An 8,401-nucleotide genomic window follows, 5' to 3' on the forward strand; every position below is an offset into this window, starting at 1 on the left:
ACCCCAAATTGAATACCTGATCCTGGACTTAACTGGTCCCAGTCCCCCGGCTTTTGTGCCTGGAGCCCAGCCACATTTGGGACCAAGGAGACTCCATGAGACCTTCCAGAAGTCCATAGAGGACTCTACACCCCAGACTTAATTCTGCCTGCTTCTGCCCAGCACTGTGAATGGTCAGGCCCCAGGTGTGGCTGTCATGACCACGCCCACACACTGGGAACAGCTGCTGATAGCTGAGCCTTCTTAATGAACCAATTCATTTCAGCCTATTCTCCCCCAGGTTACAGATAAATGGATAGAGGCAATGGAGATCACAAAGACATTCTAAGATTCTGTGGCCCATACTATTAACCCACCTCCTAGATTCCTTGTACTGACACCTGCAGAGAGCTAGGGTCATAGCTCAAAGGGACAGCTCAGGTCGAGCATGCTCCAGGATGGGGTGTTGTCCCCAGCACACCACATCCCACCACATACACATGAAAATGTGAAAACAGGCTGAGGCACTTGTAAGAGCTGGAATTTGCATCTAGCTGTTCCCCGCATTCTTTACCCCATTATAGCTGCTTCTAAGTGCTACAGGTCTGCTCTAGAAACTCAAGGCGTTGGCTCTTGGGGCCAGCTGGAGAAGTTTCATTGACTTCAGCTGCACAATTGTTCTTAAGTGAAATTTCTAGATAACCCGCTTGGGCCTAAGTATGCTTGGCACATTAGAATCGTCTGAGCCCTCCTTGGCTACTTCTTACAAACTGGCCCTGAGAATGTCCTCTAGGGCTGGAGACACTGAACCTGGCTGAGCCTACCTGACATTGTGAAACATCGGAGATAATTGTACACTCCCATCTGCCAAGTCTGTCCTGATCTGGATCCTGTCAGGACTGTGATCCCCGGGCAAGTCACTTCTCTCTGGGAATGGTTTTCTCATCTATGAGATTGGGTTAAATGGCCTTTTCGATATCATTTGTTACCTTTAGTAAGTTTTCAATGTAAAAAAATACATACCCATTGTGACTTTGTTTTGTTTTGTTTTGTTTTTCAAGGTAGGATCTCACTCTAGCACAGGCTGACCTGGAATTCACTAGGCAGTGTCAGGGTGGCCTTGAACTCACAGTGATCCTTCTACCGCTGCCTCCCAGGTGCTAGGATTAAAGGTGTGCACCACCATGCCCGGTGTGACAGGTTTTTATTTTCTGTTGTTTCGTTTCTTTTCTTTTGGTTTCTCAAGGTAGGGTCTCACTCTAGCTCAGGCTGACCTGGAATTCACTAGGTAGTTGCAGGGTGGCCTCAAACTCACAGCAATCCTCCTACCTCTGCCTGGGAGTTCTGGGATTAAAGGTGTGCGCCACCATGCCTGGCCAGTTTTTTTTTTTTTTTTTTTTAGTATATATAATATTTTATTTGGGAGCAGAAGAGAATGAGCATGCCAGAGTCTCCAGCTGCTGCTAACGAACTCCAGATGCATGTGCTGCCTTGTGCATCTGGGTTATGTGGGTCCTGAGGAATCAAACCTTTGCAGGCAAGAGCCTTAACCACTAAGCCATCTTTCTAGCCCTGTGATTGTGTTTCAGTAGAGTTCAATGCATTCACACATTGCAGACCTGTTACAAAACATGGTACTCTGACTTTGGGAGCTAGTTGAGTCAGTATAGTGCTTGCCTTCTAAGAATAAGGACCTGAGCTCGATCCTCAGAACCCAGGATTAAAAAAAAAAAAAAAAAAAGATATGGTGGCACACACTTGAATCCTAGCACTGGGAAGTCAGAAACAGAAGGAACCCTAGGGCTCTCTAGCTAGCCAGTCTAGCCTACTTTGTGAGTTCCAGACCAAAGAAAGGTAGATGGGCCAGGCATGGTAGTACACTCAGGAGGAGAATCACTGTGAGTTCAAGGCCAGACTAAAGTTACAGAGCAAGTTCCAGGTCAACCTGGGCTAGAGTGAGATCCTACCTTAAAAACAAAGAAACAGGGCTGGAGAGGTGGCTTAGCATTTAAGCGCTTGCCTGTGAAGCCTAAGGACCCCAGTCAAGGCTTGATTCCCCAGGACCCACGTAAGCCAGATGCACAAGGGGTGCACGCATCTGGAGTTCGTTTGCAGTGGCTGGAGGCCCTGGTGTGCCCATTCTCAATCTGTCTCCCTCTTTCTCTCTCTGCCTGTTGCTCTCAAATAAATAAACAAACAAACAAAAAAAAAAAAAGAAAGAAAAAGGCTGGAGAGGTGGCTTAGGGGTTAAGGCACTTGTGTGCAGAGCCTAATAACCCGAGTTCAATTCCCCAGTGCCCAGGTAAGGCCATATACACAGAGTGGCACAAGCATCTAGAGGCCCTGGCACACCTATCTCTGTCTTCTGTGTCTCTGCTTATAAATAAATAAAAAAGGTGGGGGGCTTTAGAGATGGCTTAGTGGTTAAGAGGTTTGCCTGCAAAGCCTAAGGATCCAGGTTCGATTCCCCAGTACCTGCATAAGCCAGATTCATAAAGTAGCACATGCATCTGGACTTTGTTTGGGGTGGCTGGAGGCCCTGGCACATCCATTCTTTCTATCTCTCTCCCTCTCCCCACTCAAATAATTTTTTTTTTCCAAGGGAGGGTCTCACTCTAGCTCAGGCTGACCTGAAATTCACCATGTAGTCTCAGGGTGGCCTTGAACTCATGGCTATCCTCCTCTGCCTCCCAAGTGCTGGGATTAGGCATGCAGCACCATGCCAGGCTAAAAAAAAAAAATTAAAGGTGGATGGTGAGGGCTGGGGAGATGGCTTAGCAGTTAAGGCACTTGCCTACGAAGCCTAAGGATCCAGGTTTGATTATTCAGGTCCCACGTAAGCCAGATGCACAAGGTAGCACATGCATCTGGAGGTTGTTTGCAGTGGCTGGAGGCCCTTGTGTGCCCATTCTTGCCTTCTCTCTCCCCTCTCTCTGTCTCTAATAAATAAATAAAAATAAATATTTTTTTTAAAAAGGTGGGTGGTGCCTGAGGAACAACACTTAAGGTTATCTCTGACCTGCACACACATGAACACACAAAAATAACCAAAAACAAACCAAAAAATCCCACCACCACAATTCCCTACTTCTCCCATCTCCAAGCCCTGGCAACCATTATACTACTTTTCACCTCTACAAACTTGACTCTTCTAGAAACATCCTAGAGTGAAATCAGAATACTTGTCTTTTTGTGAATGGTTTATTTATTTAGCATAATGTCCTCAGGGTTCATCCATTGTAACATGTGACAAAATTTCCTTTTTAATGCTTAGCAATATTCCATTGTGCATGTAATATATGATTTTTAGCAATGCATCTGTGGAAGTGTGAGCTGCCTACCAGTATTTGCTAGCTCTTGTAAGCCTGTATGGAGCTTCCAGCCAGGAAGCGGATACTTGTACATCCTTGGTCAAAAAGTAGTCAGCTAGGCATGGTGGTGTACGCCTTTAATCCCAGTACTCAGGAGGTAGAGGTAGGAGGATCACCGTGAGTTCGAGGCCACCCTGAGATGACATAGTAAATTCTAGGTCAGCCTGGGCTAGAGTGATACCCCACCTTGAAAAAAAAAAAAGAAAAAGTAGTCTTCCTCCATTAGAAGAGGGGTCATCCTCTTGAATCAAGTGTGACGCTTGGGAGGGACAAACGGAGCAGTGAGGGAGGAAGGGGATACCCCCGTTTGGCAAGATAAGCGGAACCACCCTGGCAATCACGTAGGGTGACAGATGTCACCTGTGAATAATGCTGTTAGGAGCACTTTCTCACTGCTGCAATGAAGTACCTGACACAAGCCATTTGAGGAGAAGGGGTTTGTTTGGGCTACAGTCCATCGGGGCAGGGAAGGCAGGGCAGCAGGCGCTGGAGGGAGCTGGTCACACCCCGCCCACAGCGAGGACGCCGAGAGCAATGAACACGGCCACTCCGCCAGCTCCTCCTGCTTTTCGTGACGGGACGCCAGCCCATGCAACGGCGCTGCCCACGGTTACGACGAGTCGTCCACTTCAATTAACCTAATACAGAAAATTCCCCACAGACTTGTTTCCATGGTGATTCTAAATCCGGTCAAGTTGACAACCCAGATTAACTATCACACACATGTTTGCAAATATCTCTTGAAGTCCCTACTTTCAGTTCTTTTGTATAAATACCCAGAAGCAGGATTGTTGGGTCATTGGGTCATTCTATTTTTATTTTTATATTTTTAAAATATTTATTTGCAAGGAGAGAGAGAAAGGGGGAGGGGAGGAAAGGAGAAGAGAGACAACAGACACCCCAGGGCCTTCTGCCACTGTAAACAAACTCCAGATGCATGTGCCACTTTGTGCTTCTGGCTTTAAGTGGGTCCTGGGAACTGAACCCCAGGCCGTCAGCCTTTGCAAAGAAGCACCTTTAACTGCTGAGAAATCTCTCCGGCCCTATTTTTATTTTATTTTTTTGAGTACCTTCCATGCTGTTCTCCATAGTAGCTGCAAAATTTTAAGGTCCCGCCAGCAGTGCCCAAGGAAACCCACTTTTCCACCTTCTGGGTGACACTTGTCCCTTTATGTGTTTTGAGAGCAGCCATCTTGACAGGTGTGAGATGGTCCCTCACAGGGCTTTGATCTGCATCTCTAGTGACACTGGTGTTGACCATCTTTTCGCCTTGTCTGGCTGTGTACTCCTTAGCAGTCTAAGGGGCTGTGCCTCACCACCACAGTGAGGCCCTCGAGAGGGTCTCTGGTGGTTCCAAACAACGCTGGCATGATCCTGCAGTCACTCCTCCTTTCTCAGAGAAATTGTACTCTGGAATAATAACCAAGCTCACGGTAGGGTGATCTGTAACTGCAGAGCTCCAACCTGAGTCATCTTTGTGCACCCGCTGCAGAATAAAGGCCTGCCTTGGTAGTTAAAGGTACTTGCTCACAGTGCCTGCCAGGTTCGACTCCCCAGCACCTCTATAAAGCTAGACGCGGAGCATGGGCAATGAGGCTGCAGTATGTCTGCAGTGGTTTCATTCATATTTCTCTCTTTCTCTCATAAATAAAAGTATAAAAGCCTGAACTTTGGGACTACTCTTTCTGGTGGGGCCAGAGCTCTTTCTTTTTCTTTTTCTTTCTTTTTTTTTTAAATTTTTTTTATTATTTATTTATTTATTTATTTGAGAGCGACAGACACAGAGAGAAAGACAGATAGAGGGAGAGAGAAAGAATGGGCGCGCCAGGGCTTCCAGCCTCTGCAAACGAACTCCAGACGCGTGCGCCCCCTTGTGCATCTGGCTAACGTGGGACCTGGGGAACCGAGCCTCGAACCGGGGTCCTTAGGCTTCACAGGCAAGCGCTTAACCGCTAAGCCATCTCTCCAGCCCTTCTTCTTCTTTTGAGGTAGGGTTTTTCTCTAGCCCAGGCTGACCGGGAACTCACTCGGTGGTTTCAGGCTGACCTCGAACTCACAGCGATCCCCCCATCGCTGCCTCCCGAGTGCTGGGATTAAAGGTGTGCGCCACCACGCCCGGCTCATGGCTCTTTCTTGAAATAGCCCCTTCCATGCCACAGCTCGCCTCATCAGCCTCCAAGCCTCCAAACCACTGCATAAACATTCCTTGGCTCTAGGACAGTAACTGCTGGCTCTGTGAGGAATGAGGGACCTCAATGTGTCCAATAAGAGGTCTAGGTATAGCTCTCAACAGTGGAGTCCAGCTGGGACCCAGGCAGGGACTGCATTCAAGGGATTCCCCTCAAACCTCAAGCTTGCCCCCTCCAAAAAATATTAATCCAGCTGGCCAGCCTCCCTCCCCTGTCACACACACTCACAGACCCTGGCAACAGCCCAAGGGCAGCTCAGGAATGTCAAGTGATGCCTCTCCCTTTCCAAGTGGTCTGAGAGGCCTTGGCTGCCCTGATTTGGGGATTTGGGGACAATGGAATCCCAAGTTTCCAGCACTCTGACTCTCTGAAAGTTGCAAATCTATCTGGGTGTAAGATCAGAAGGGTAAAGCAGACTGTGAAAGGCCCCGAAACTTGCAAAGAACTATCCATGGGAGGTTGTGTGGGTGGTGGGAAGAGGACATTCATAGTTCAGGCTTCATGAGAACAAAGGCAAGCGGGCCTCACACTGCCCATTACTCCCTACTGGACTGAAGTGGCCAGAGAGGGTAACATGGTTCAGGCCCTGTTCTTGATTTCTCTCTTTCGGGGCAAATCTGCCCAGCCTTCATGGCTAGGAGAGGTAGAGATCTAATTTGCCCCACTCACGTCTTCCACAGCTAGGCTGAATCCAGGCCAGAGCTGTAGGGGGAAGGAGTCCCTAGGTGGGTCCTGCAGGCCAGCCACATCTTAGCACGGAGAGCTGTTGCAGATGCACAGCCAGGTTTGGTGTATTCCCAGGGTCGTTGGCCTTCTTTAGCCCAGTGCTCAGTGTGACCATGTGGGGGCAGCAGTAGCAGCAGTCCCCTCTGTCCAGGGCTGCCCCACTCCTCCAGGTGTGCAGGGATGGGCTTCCAGAGTGGAGAGGGACCAAACAACCCTTGTCTGTGGCAACATCATGGGGCTCTCTGGTTGTCATGGCTACCTAAGGCAGGGAGAAGCCAGAGGTCCCCTTCTTAGTTCTGGTCTCCCTATGACACAAACTCTATGGGGCCTCCATGTCTGTGGCTTCTACCGCCAAAGATACACCAGTAGCTGTTTGGTGGCACACGCCTTTAATCTCAGCACTTGGGAGGCAGAGCTAGGAGGACCACCATGAGTTCAAGGCCACCCTGAGACTCCATAGTGGATTCCAGGTCAGCCTGGACTAGAGTGAAACCCTTCCTCAAAAGCAAAAAAAAAAAAAAAAAAAAAAAAGAAGAAATTCCAAAATGCAAAACTGGAATCTGTCACACTCCTCCAACGAACTCTGTGTGAGTGTGAGTGAAGTGGCCTGCAGACTTGACCCTGCTGGAGCCTCCCATCCTTTCACAGGACCTCCATCTCCCCAGCACCCCTTGCAGCATTGTTTGGCCCTCATTTCCTGCATGTTCTGTGCAGTTAAGCCTATAATGGTTGCATGTGGTCTGAGCACGTAGAGACTTTATTTTTGTCATTATTCCCCAAGCAAGGCAGAACAACTATGTGCAGCATTAGGTATTAGAAGGGATTCGGAGATGAGTTAAAGTCCCGTGGAAGGAGGTGGGCAAGCTCTATGCAAACTTAGGCCATTTTATTAGAAGCAGGTTGAGCACAGGTAAAAACTGGTGCCATTTTATAGAACCAACTTGAGCACGGGTAAATATTGGGTAAACAAGGGGGCCCTGGAGCCAAGATTTCCTACAGGCCAAGAGAAATGTTAGCATACCACAGAATTACACTTCAGCTTCTGAAAGGTTTTCTCCTAACGAGGAGGTCAACAACACCAGGAGCAACCGGCCTCCCCGCCCAGAATCACACTGGGGTAGGGCGCCACAAGGTTTTAACCAACCCAGCCCCCCAGGTGGTTCTGATGGGCGCTGAAGTTTGCCAACCGCTGGTAGAGAGCATAATCTTATTCCTGTTGGTGTGAACGCTTAACTTTTAGGACAGGGTATTTATCTCAAAAGCAATGCCGCACAATCTACTGTGTCAAAAGATCTGATGTTAGTTTTATTTAAAAAAAAAATAGGTTGGTGGGGGGGGCATTGGGTTGAGGGGGAGCGGTAACAAGCATCGCCCGGACTGGACCCGTTCATCCTTTCACCCCGGGAATCGCAGCGCTCAGGGCTCCGATGTCCTCTGCTCTCCTTCCTCCCCAGCGGGCACCCTGGGCACCTCTTGTGCCCTGAGGGCGAGGAGGCCACCCTCCCCAGCAGACGGTTCCCGCCGGCCTCACCGCGCCGATGCAGGGAGGTCCGCTGTTTGAAGGCTGTTTACGGTCACCCCGAGGTAAGGTCCCCACCTGGAGCCGCTGGGGATGCGCGGCAGGAGGCGCCGCTGCGCTCGGGGCCCATCCTCCCCGCCGCGCGGCGCAGCCCCCGCCCCAGCCCCAGCCGAGGGCGCGTCCTGGGCAGCGGCCGCTGGACTCCGGCGTGCGCCCAGCCCCCTCCCCCTCCCCAGCCTCTCGCGGCGGAGCCGGGAGCGCGGGGAGCCGGGGGCGGGACGCTGCCCGGGGGCAGGGCTGGGCGTGGTGGCTGGAGGGGGGCTCCCGGGTGCGGCGGGCGCCGCGACACCGCCCTCCCCGGTCAGCCAATGGAGACGGAGGCGGCGCGCCGGGATTGGAGCGGGCGCGGGACTGGCCGGCGCGGGGGCCGGGACGAGGGGCGGGCGAGGCCGCGCTGTCAGCGCGGTTATAAGGGAGGGAAAAGTTCCCTGCGCCGAGAGCCGGGCAGGCGCACGCTCGTACGGCGGCCGCAGCGGCAGGGCGGGGCCGGCAGGGGCGGGCGGGCCGGAGACGGAGGAAGTCCCCCCCGGGCGCGACCTCGCCTCCTCGGGGTCTCG

Source organism: Jaculus jaculus, chromosome 1, assembly GCF_020740685.1.
Source record: "Jaculus jaculus isolate mJacJac1 chromosome 1, mJacJac1.mat.Y.cur, whole genome shotgun sequence".
NCBI classification, from domain to species: Eukaryota; Metazoa; Chordata; class Mammalia; order Rodentia; family Dipodidae; genus Jaculus; species Jaculus jaculus.